The 11,981-nt window shown below is 39.6% G+C and overlaps 2 long non-coding RNA genes across 2 annotated transcripts; one reads left to right on the top strand and one right to left on the bottom strand.

The window, feature by feature from the left end:
• Nucleotides 1-1,587: 1,587 nt before the first annotated feature.
• On the bottom strand, nt 1,588-9,435 carry LOC149104386 (uncharacterized). The gene is made up of 2 exons (XR_016210124.1): nt 9,215-9,435; nt 1,588-1,696 (listed from the first exon to the last, which is right to left on the bottom strand). It is a non-coding gene; the product is annotated as an uncharacterized LOC149104386 (long non-coding RNA).
• Nucleotides 4,164-7,453, top strand: LOC149104387 (uncharacterized). Its single transcript, XR_016210123.1, has 2 exons — nt 4,164-4,836; nt 6,767-7,453. It is a non-coding gene; the product is annotated as an uncharacterized LOC149104387 (long non-coding RNA).
• Nucleotides 9,436-11,981: the final 2,546 nt, after the last annotated feature.

Genomic DNA, 11,981 nt, shown 5'->3' with positions numbered 1-11,981 from the left:
ACGATTTTTTCGATGGGGATTAATTGCATGTCGTTAGCAGTGTGGTTAGGAGAGGACAGGAAATGTTCGGCGGCTGTAGTAGGTTTAGATTTGTTGTTAGGGTTATCTATGGTACGGCGGTGTTCATTAAATCGGTCTTTTAATTGTCGTTTCGTCTCTCCTATGTATTGTAAATTACGGCGGTTACATTGAATCATGTAGATGAGGTTTTTAGTGTCACAGGTCAGGTTGGATTTTATGGCGCGCGTTTCCCCGGTAGAAGTATGTAGTAAGTCCGTGAGAAATGTAGGGACAAGTAGCACAGTTTTTGCCACAACGGAAAGAACCAGAAGTTGTGTCGGCTTTTGCTTTTGTATTCTTCATTTCAATTTTCGTTCACTCACATTTCGAGACCAGACATGGCGGTTCAATCGGTTCGACCTTCACGTGCTTTTTACGTGTTGACTTTTTACGTGCCGACAGTCACGCAACGCACATAAAGTCAAAAAGCAGATTGCGATCAAACGAGTATGTTTCAGAGAACAACACATTTTTTTGCTGCATACGATTGCATAAAAAAGGTCTGTTTTGAAAAGCAGTGTCGGCTGCTGTTCTAAACCTTGTTAGTTCTTCACTGTTTGACCGACGCGACAGCGATAAACCTGAGAAGTGAAATATTTGTGTTTCACCGTTCGATCGACGCGACAACATAAACCAGAGAAGATAAACATCTCGCCCCATTGTGGCCATAGAGCAATTCGGGTGATAACAATTGAGTTTTTAATTTCGAGGGGTCTGAGTTTTCGGGGTCTGTTTCGGGGTCTGAGTTTTCGTGACACCCGTTTTTCCCGGCTTTCCCTAGACTACCTCCAAATTGTACGACCCCTTGCGAAGACTGGTGACGATCATATCGAAGAAAGCACCGAATATAATGAAATAAGCACCGAATATAATGAAGTAAGCACCGAATATAATGAAGTAAGCACCGAATATAATGAGGTAAGCACCGAATATAATGAAGTAAGCACCGAATATAATGAAGTAAGCACCGAATATAATGAAGTAAGCACCGAATATAATGAAGTAAGCACCCAATATAATGAAGTAAGCACCGAATATGATGAAGTAAGCACCGAATATAATGAAGTAGGCACCGAATATAATGAAGTAAGCACCGAATATAATGGAATAAGCACCGAATATAATAAAGACAGCACCGAATATAAGGAAAAAAGCACCGAATATAACGAAGAAAGCACCGAATATAACGAGGGAAGCACCGAATATAATGGAATAAGCACCGAATATAATGAAGACAGCACCGCATATAAAGACATAAGCACCGAGTATAATGGAATAAGCACCGAGTATAATGAGTTAATCACCGAATATAATAACATAACTACTCAATATAATGACATAACCACCCAATATAATAAAAAAAAGTATCATAAGACAGTTCTGGCGTTCCATAGTTATTCTCTGTTTTTATCAGGGGCGGGGCAGAAGACTCCTGAAATTTTTGTACTGGATCATCGAACAAAAAGTGACGTCACATCCGGTTTAAACGGTGCCGCGCAGCTCGTTTCACAAAGCGAAAAAATGGCGTTTCGATTGGGGAAGATTTTCTTCTATTTGCAAACCATCAGGTCCGTGTCCTTCCATACTGAGGATAGAAATATCGTGAAGGCACATTTCTTCGACTTTTGAAGCAAAACTGTTGGCAAAAGAGAACAGTTTAGTATTGTTTTGAAGGAAAATAACGGAGAGCTTTGTCATCGAATGGCGGATTTTACACATATTCAAAACTGGTGTTGTTCCGACTTTTGGTTCTTATTGTTCGTGATTCGGTGATAACACTAAGTGCAATAGCCTATAATGTTAACAACAACCTGGATGAAGTATTGCTGGCCATAGTTTGCACTGTGTACAACGGGAACATATTTAACAGAAACCGTTTTTTTCTGAAAGTGAACACAGTTGAAGCTCTGTATCCACGCGCGTGTGGTGGAAAAGACATGCTGAAGCGTATACTCAAGGTTAGTATCCTATTTCCGTATCTCTTGTTGAATACGGTTTTTCTCCGTAAGAAATAAGCAATGTTGAGAGTTAGAGGCGAGCTTTGGGGATATCAGATTTCCCCGAAGAGATCAACAAAGGGGTGAAGCACTCCCCCACCAAATTTTCTGGGAGTACCCCCCCCCCCCCCCCGGGTACTGTGAAGCTGTTCATAAATATACATCTATGCTGGACAGAATTCAAATTTTATCCAGTGGTCAATTGTACATTCCTCTGTATTGTCTGAACTGCAATGCTGGCCTGGGGATCAACTTCTTTGGGCAGTTCCAAAAGAGGGTGGTTGGCCTGTTTATAGGGTTAGCTCCTTAGCCCTTAACTTTACCTCCGCTTTTGACAGGTACCCACTTCTACTGTGACCCGGGGCGAGGGGTACTCCCTTATATGCACTATAGGGTTATGTGTGGCCCCAAAAGGTATGGTTTTTCAGTTGTTTTGGTCATAAATAGGGTATCAGTTTTGGCCATTTTGGCCTTAAATAGAATATGGGTTTTGTACTCTAGTCTTGAATTGGGTAATGTTGTTTAGAAGAAGCTACTTTTTCATCATTATTGATAAGACCATAAGCAAAAGGCTGTCAAAAGTTATGTTTAGGGCAACTGTGTCAGCTACCATGGTGGTAAATAGGTTATCGAATTTTTATTCTGTTAATAAATAGTGTAGGGAGAATCGCAGATTTTGGTAGTCATAATTAGTTAATTCGACTATTTTGAGATTTTAAAGATATGTTCTATATATCAAATTGACTCAACAAGAGATGCCGTGGGAACACAGGCCGCTGGTGATTGTTTTCACAGCTTTTTTAGCTCTTTCAAAGATCTGTTTACAACACCTCATCTTCTGTTAATCTGGTTGGGATACAATGTAACTCTGTAGCAACGGGACCTTTGTTCATTATTTGATCAATGTTTAAATGGCATCTACCTTCCATCTTGTAAAGAAAGAATGAAAAATGGCTGTCTCATATGCATGCATCAAATAATTCACAAAGCTCAGTTGTGATTGCTCCATTGTGGGTGGGCTGAGAATTCTAGCTTGGTGTGATCTTAAAGTGATTGTTTGCCATTTATTTCCCCATGCATTTGGCTGAATTTGACCCTGCATGACTATTCAAAACCCTTATTGAATAATCAAATGGGCAATATCCCTCTTTGTTTGAGTTTCCCTCAGTCATTCAATCACAGTGGGTTTTGCTGAGTTAATTTTCTCTTCTTTGTAAATTGATATTTCTGCTTTAAATTCTAAATCTAGGCATCATGTGACACTTGCCATGCGAAGAGTTGTCCAGGTTAGCCAAGTGTTTATATAAAGTAGTGTTTATATAAAGAAAAGTTGTCCTGCCTGTGAGGGTGCCAAGGCGTGACATGAGCCAAGGCTAGACAACTCACCCACCCCTGTTGTCTCGCAGGCGAGACAGGTTCATGATCCTAAATGTAAACAGTTGGTTGAATTTTCAAAGAAAGAAATGAAAAGTTAGCTTGGCCAGGGTAACTCAAGAGAAGGGTTGTCTTGGGTACCCAAGACCATATAAATGGTCCCTAGTAGGGCCATTCTATTTTATTTCCACACTCCCTCTTCCTCTGTTGACATGAGTTTTAGACGGGGCTATGAAAGAGTTATTTCTGCACTTTTATCTTTTCTGTTAGTTAGGTGGTGAATATTGACTTATTTAGTGAGTGCGGCTGGGGGAAGGGGGTGCGGATATAAAATGGAATATCTCTAGTCAGCTCTGGGCCCAAGTTGTGTGTTGTCTAACTGATTATACAAACTATACTTTCCAAAATCTTTATGGGTAAGTGTTTGAGAGGATCATCTTATATGTTCATCACCACAGTGGAACCCTGCCTTCTGGCCACCCCATTCACATAGCCACCTTGTTATTACAGCCACTTGATTCTGGCTTGAACAAAGGCTCAGATAGTCGGTCATTTTCTTATTTAAAGAACCCCTTTAACCACACTGTTAATGTGGTCAGATTTTTGTGGCCCAGCAACCGGATTAACAGAGTTCCATTGTAATTTAAAATTGTCAGTGTTGATTGTTTTAAGAATATTTGCACCTCACAGAGGTGAAAATGAATTTGAACTATTACCCACAAAATGAAATTCTGGATCGTACATTTTAGGAGTAATATACACAATTTATAATAAGCATCAGGCATCACTTTGATAGTGAAGTCCCATAACTCTATTATTTGGAGATTGGTTATCCACTATCCCCGAAATTACCAAGGTTGATATCTCTATTATCATGTCATCAAAGCCATAATATTTTGACACCTACTGTACCAAACACAGTTTCCTTAAGCAGTAACAAGAGTCTTTCTTTAGTAAACCAAAATAGTACTTGCTGCCAGGTGCTTTATAAAAGTATAACCCTTCCAGAAGCCTTCACAAAGTAATATCAGTTGCTAACAATTTTTTTGTGGCTGATTTAAACCTTGTAATAAATCATACTGAACTGGCCCAAGTTTAATATACATTTTGTTGCATTTAGCTCACATGTTTTCAGTTTAAAGGAGAGGGTCACTCCAAAAAGCTTACTCTTTTTGTCTTCACTTATAGCAAGTGAATATTCAGCATTTTCACTCACCAAAGGTTCAGCCTCTGAAGTGCCTGCTATCCTTAAGAAATTCATCTTGAAATTAAGAAGCGACTTCGGAGGCCACCATTTTGCAACTGTCTTGGCAGCCTGAGGCTGTGTTTATGTGACTTCATTCCGTCCAACTTGAAATTGGTGGGAAGGAGAAGAACCTGCAACTGACTTGGCATCTGTCACAAGGTCAGGAAAATCTATTTTTTTTTTTCCAAGCGATTATCCTCTTTACTATCTTCAATGCTATTATTTTGGAGTTTAGAGCATGTTTACCTCAAAATAATATGTCTCAAGAGCAGCCATAACCCAGAGTACTGGTAGTCAAAAGGCTTGTCGCAAGCCATCAGGACAAAATCTGTCAGACAGAATGATGTCATGAAAACTTGGTCTGGGTGCTTCTTTGGAGGCAAACTTCATAAGGAAAACCTGCACTTCAGACGCTGAAACTTCTGTGAGTGGCTAACCTCAGTGCAAGGTTTTCATTAGCATTGACATAAAATTTATGTTTTTTGGAGTGACCTTCTCCTTTAAAATACACACATTAAGATTTAACTCAGTAGCAAGGTACCTCTTGTATGACCAGTAACAGTATACATGTATCCAAAAAACAAAATATATATTGTCCAAACTCAGTCATGTTAGTAGTGTTAGTGTCTAATGAGTTCCTGCAAAGAGATAATTATACAATCATTCTAGCAACTCTCCTCAATATTCTGGGAGTCTCGTATAGATCATCCATCCCAGATACAAGGGACCATGGGCTCCTAGGGACAGTGCTTTAAAGTGCTATTATGATGAAATTTGCGGATGTCCTCCATAATATGAGCATAACAGTTTTGTTACCATGGCAACATACTGGGTTTCAACCTTCCCTGATGATTATAGGCTTTTCTGGCCACCTTTGGCTTTCCATTTTGATATTTGCCAGTAGTGCCTCATCAGCACAATCTAGGAAGCATATTAACATGCAAGGTCAAAGTCATAGCCTCGTTTAACGATTTTCAAGCTGAAAATCACTGAATTAGTGAAATCAGGTTAGAGGGGACTGGAAAAGAACAAGTTGCCATGAGAAAATACAGGCTGTACATAATTTTTATAGCCATAGGTGTGTTTCCTGTAGTTCTAACTACATTGTATAAGCCTACCAACCTGATGTAATATTGGGTCAAGTGTATGACAACATCAGTCACCTCATTTGCATATTTCTAGTTTTCAAACCTACATATCTTTGGAACTGATGCAGATATTTGCAAAAGGTAAACAGCATTTTTAATCTTTTGTGGAATTCTATGTGATACACCTGAAAATTCTGACTCAAGGGGTAAAAATTTAAGGATAGAAGCACTTTAAAGCATTGAGTTGAATTTATGCTGTTGGCAAAATTTTACTGTAAGGTGTCGAAAGGAATTTGGAGGGCAATTTAGTGTGGTTATTGAATTGACAGACGTTGGTTCTGTTATTATTGTCATTATCTTCTATATTTTTGAGGCAGAATGGTTGTTGGCAAAAGCAAAACTGGCAATATGCTCACTGACCTGTGTTTAGATGTTTTTAGGTTTTTGTCTCTGACAATGAAGGTCAATTTGAGTAGTTACACTGTCTTTACAATAGAACATATGGATATTAATAGTATAGTTATATTTCAATATCCTCATACTAAAATTATAGTAATTTTATGGCTCAATTTCTACCTCTGCTTTAATTTGTTTAAACCAGTTTATTTTTTTAAACCAATTTAATTTCATCAAAGGGGAAGGGGGAATCAGAGAGCAACAATAAATTAGACCAACAAATATAAGGACATTTGCAATGGTTGCTTTCATGGCCTAGTGGAGATGAAGTGGACCAAAAAGTCAGAGATCTGATGTTTGAATCTAGGTCTGTCTGTACAAAGATTGTATTGTAGTATAGGAGTATTATGGTAAGTTATCACTTATGTTGGGGGGTTGATATGGGATCCTGGCTGTACTGTTGTAGGGTAGGAATAGGGACTGAGGGGTGGGTGGTGTGCTTGTGATCCTTTTTAAAAACCACTCTAAAAGTGAAAACAAACTGATTTCACTTGAAAAATTTACAGCACAGGTAAAAATGATACATTATATCTTGTTTTTTATAGGTGGTAAATGAGCAAATACCCTTATGATCAAGAGACCTGTTCAAGTGTGATTTTTTTTACTGATAACGGAAATCATAATAAAGATGCAAAGCCACCTTGGTGTGATTTCTTCCTTGACAGTGAAGTGCAACCTAACCAAAAGTTGCATTCTGTAAGAGGTTTAAAATGGAAAATTAAACTACACCAGTTTGTATTAATTTTATAAGTACTCCTCTCTCCAAAATATATTTGGTATGTTGTCGTACCTGTACTGGCACGAATATAATGTAGAAATTTATGGGAAATGTTTCCATTCAAAAAATATGCAGCTCAGACACAATAACAATAATTCTCATTTCTGTGGTGTTTTCTTTGGTCTGAAAGTGTAAAAACAGATTCTATTACCCTACACGTAAGTTGAAGAATATAGGAGCTCCTCTGCAAAAGTTTGTTGTTGTTTTTTTTTCTGTTCATTTTTTTTGTTGAACATTTATATTTTCCTATAAGCAGTTTCTTCACAACACATTGTAAGATAATAACTAGCCATAAAAAGAACGTTTTTGTCTCAGAGACCATTTTCAAGATAAAAAAAAAGTGATTTTCATTTATATTTTTTATTTTCTTTGGGCAGAGACGTTTTGAGAATTTCCCTAAAAATATCACAAGGTACAAAGGAAGGGGCAAAAATAAAAGTTGTTTTCATTATCAGTTTGAGTCTCTCTCTGAAGCTGCAAAGTATGGTTATTTTATACTGTTGTGGATAACGTTAGGCCCATTTTAATTCAAAACACAAATGGGAACTTACATTGGTAATCACACAATCTCTTAAATTGGTGCTGTTTTGTTTTTTGCTTTTTTCCAGAAAACAATTTGAACATCCTTGTTACACAAGGAGAGGGGGGGGGGGGGGGGGGGGGAGGTATTCTACATAGTTTTAAATGGGGAAGCTCCACCTCAAGGTCTAACCCCTTAATACTGTATCCCTTTTCTAAACCCTTAGAAAGTAGTTTTAAAATATCTTTTTGAACAATACATCAGAATCCCTCATTCTGGCTCATGAGAGTAAATGAGAGACTATCAACAACATTTTAGAACTAGAAGAAGGGAAATCCCTAAAAGAAAGATTTCCATACCCTTTCATTATACAACTGAATTCAACTTGTCAGAAATCCCTTACCCTTTAATAGTTATATCTGAAGCCTGAAAACTTTTGAGCAGAGCTTCCCGATATATGTCATTACATGGAGTCCTCCCACATACACAATCCAGGAACTCTTGACAAGTTGCGATGAAGCTGGCTTTAAGACTGTCTGATCAGGCAGCTTCTTCAGTTTTTGAGTACAAACTTGTTACTCTCAGTCAACTTCTAGTATGGAACCTTTTCTTTTCTGGTCTGGTCCAAGTTCACTGACACTAGTAGTTAGCAATCACTTTCACAACACTAACACTAGCAATGTCAGTTGCAGTCTGGTTGTTCAGTTTCACTGCACCATGTTTCATGGTCACTCATCATTGTCAGACGTGAGTTCATAATAGCTTGTAACATTCACCAGCCTGGTAGTGTCATTGTTGCTATTTCCTGTTCCCAGACTTCCTTTTATGGCTGGGTGTTGGGGCATGATATTTCATTACTGTTTGCAAACAGTTTGTTAAGATCGCACGTTGAAAGCGTGATGAATTAAAATAATTGAACTCTATGAGAGAGAATTGTCAGAATTGCTAGGGTTCTCTCATTCCCTGGAACTGAAATGTCTTGATGTAAGCTTACATAGAGAAAGCAGACTGAAAATAGGGCAAAATGTCTAACCTTTCAAAATAAGTTGCAAAGGCATTTGATAGTTAGGGATTAAAAGATAGGGAACTTGGTCTGTAAACAAGGCAATTGAAAGGAATCGAAGCAATTTAAGGTGCATGCTTGACCTCACAGGATCGGGGAGGGGGGGGGGGTGTATTGAAACTTTATAGTGTCACTGACATTTAACACCATTGAAAAAGAAAAAGAAATTACATCATAACTAAAAAAAACAAACACTACATGCCCCGATACTGAATCGCCCATAAAAATATCCTCTTGTTTATATTTAAGGGGTTCACGGCCTGCTTATGTACATGTTAAAGGAAGCGTTTACCGTTATTAAAGGATTACCAAGGGAAACGTTAAGATATCTCATTTAAGGTTCTTAACAAATCGTAACAGAATTTATAATGCCAGTTTGAGTCACAAGCAAGAACAAGAATTTGAGTTAGAGTCGATTGGCAAGAAAGTTCCGCCCCGTTGTGTGTGTGGATCTTTACAGTGTGATACGATTAACAGCTCTCCATTACTCTCCAGTGTTTGTCAATGGTAAATTTCAAAAAATGGCCTTCTGTTAAATAGGTTCTCCCACGGGTAGAAAACTGACATTGCGCTTTTCTCTCAGTGTAATGCCTACCTAAGAGAATAGGATATTTGAATTGAGTGCAACTTACCTAGAATTCATTATTTCCACGTAAACGATGACTCCTGTGGAATTCAGCTACGAAGAAACGACGACATTTCGTAAAAACACACGCCTTCAAAACAGCGTCTTTTTGAATAAATAATTGTTCTGTTTCTCAACAAACGATATGGCGAGGAAGAAGACAAAATTTTGTTTATCATGGCCAAATAAAACGTTAGAAATATCCCGCCGATTGCGAAACATTGCTGTTTTACTTACAGGGAGAATGATTATGTCGCAGTCAAATTTTATTTTGCCGCTCAGCCCGCTTTTTTACCGGATGTGACGTCACTTTTTGTTGGATGATCCAAACACAAAAAAAACGCCAGGCGTCGCAGAGTGTTCTCCCCCGCCCCTGGTTTTTATGAACAAATGGAAACATTTTCAAAAAGCCCCTTGCCCAATTTTCTCTTGTCGCCCCAAAAAGCTGACTTACCCAAATTTTAATGGGGAGGCGGGGGTACAAACCCCCAACCCTACATATGGAGCCTCTTGTAAGCGACCGCGTCTCGTAAGCTAAAAGTTTCAAATTTTCTTTTGTTTTAACTCCCGTACGAGTGGCAATTCCTGGTTTCCTTAGTCTAGATAAAATCTTCAACCAACTAGTCAGTTTTGTGAAAAATGATACCCTATTCTAGACCCAAAAGCTCTGATTAATATACCCTATCCTAGAGTAAACTGCTTGAAAACCATAGCCTCCACAGCGGCACATACCTATATAGCCCATATATGGCAGTGCCCCCCCCCCCCCCCCCCCACCCGGGGCTTGGGTGTAGGCACGATTACCAGCCGCTGTTCAGCAAAGGAGCCGGGGAGGAACGTAGACCAGACTCGAGAAAGCGGCGGAAATCGAGCCTAGCTTGGGTGGGGCAGGCAGATTTTCCAAAAGTCGAGCCAAACAATGGCGATCACAGTGGTAACTGTCAACGCTTGTCAGCATAACATGAAAAACGATACGCACGGGAAGTTCAGTTCTATTATTATAATCCCGCACAATTTCAAGGTTTTCAAGGTTTTTACGGCGATAGCATGGAATACCCGCAGTATGCTCCCGTCTACCATGATATGACTGGAAGGGGAACACAACGGAGCACTTCACATGCGAGCATTGCGCAGGAAAACACTCTACCGGTCAGGCCCATGCAAGTAAGCGCTTCACAAGCGTCGACGTCTTCGTCTTCCCAATCATCTCCTGATCCTGAACCCGTTGATACTGGAAAACGATCTTATGAAAGATAGTTGGATTACGAAGAAAAAATGCTAATCAACCTGTGGGCCGAGAATTTCGATTGCATCAACAGCAGTCAAGCCCGCAAAGCTTAGGATGACATCGCCAGGCAAATAAATTTGAAATTTGGAACTGACAATTATCTCCCACTAGTGCGACCCTCCGTTTCTGTCTAAGAGTTTTCCTTTCCGGGTGTGGTCTCAAATTTTTGTGGTTTTTTAGCCGGCAAAGATGAAATCTTTTCCCACGTGCGACCGCGACCCATAGGTATATATGGGTCGCACTGTGGGAAAAGTCAAAATTTTGCCTCATTAGCATATGGTTACTGCAGGATGTACGGGTCCGCAAATGATCCCAGGACCGCAATTGATCCCGGACCGCAAATGATCCCCAAATTGAACCGCAAATGATCCCGGACCGGAAATGATCCCCATATTGGACCGCAAATGATCCCAATTAAAAGATAAGGAATGGCATGGATTTATATCAGAGGAAGGTGAGAACATGTACAAAACTAATGAACTAAAAAACATGTTTTATCATTTTGCAAAAAAACATTCCACAGTTGCTGTTTTGTTCTTCGAAGGGTACAGATCGTTTTCACTGCCACGCAATAAAAGAAATAATAAACCGAAAACCAACCAATGGAAAAAGCTAAGAAGTTATGATGTACGTTATAGAAGATAACTAAACAAGACACCTCTCCAAGTTTTAGGCCTGTGCATTCCCCCAAACTTCAGATATTCGTTGTAAATGTAACTAGAAGCGCCATGTTGGTGTACATCCGTGGTACACCAATATGGCGGCCGGAATATAGTGTAAACATCTGGAACTTACTTTGGCTTTCTAGGCGACTGACTATCAAGACTAAACAAACAAGCATTTACATAAGCACTTTTCCTGGATCATGTGTATTTTGTGCACCCCTCGACCGACATATCGGTCGACATATCGACCGACACTCGACCGATGTATCGGTCGACATATCGACCGACACTCGGCCGATGTATCGGCCGAGATATGTCGGTCGACATATCGACCGATATATCGGCTGAGATGTCGGCCGAGTGTCGGTCGACATATCGGCCGATATCTCGGTCGATATAGCGGCCGACGCGGCCGATATTTTGACCATTGACTGTCGGTGGAATATCGGTCGACTGTCGGTGGTATATCGGTCGACTGTCGTATAATCTAACTCAAAAACTTAGACTGCCAGTGTGAGATGTATAAGTTACGCGCATTTCATCCTTTCTTAGTGAACCTTAAAATTTCTGAAGGCTTTATGTTCGAATCATTCAGCCGTTGTCAAGCAAGACACCCAAGTGAAATACTGCCAAATACACAAAATACAGTTGACAGGAAAGAGGATAAGGACGATGAAGGATAACAAGGTGCTGGAATAGAACTGATGAAAGACACGCAAGTCTTGAATTTGCCCATGCATCGCACTAATGCTTCTGCTGTTTTTCGATTTTTACATTTCCTTGCATCGAAGAGGGGTTACTGCACCACTTAAAATTTAGGA

The sequence above is a fragment of the Orbicella faveolata genome, unplaced genomic scaffold (genome assembly GCF_042242905.1).
Source record: "Orbicella faveolata isolate gen_17 unplaced genomic scaffold, um_ofav_v1 contig_34, whole genome shotgun sequence".
NCBI lineage: Eukaryota > Metazoa > Cnidaria > Anthozoa > Scleractinia > Merulinidae > Orbicella > Orbicella faveolata.
The sequence above is the reverse complement of the archived record's forward strand: the minus strand, read 5'-3'. Positions and strand labels throughout refer to the sequence as shown.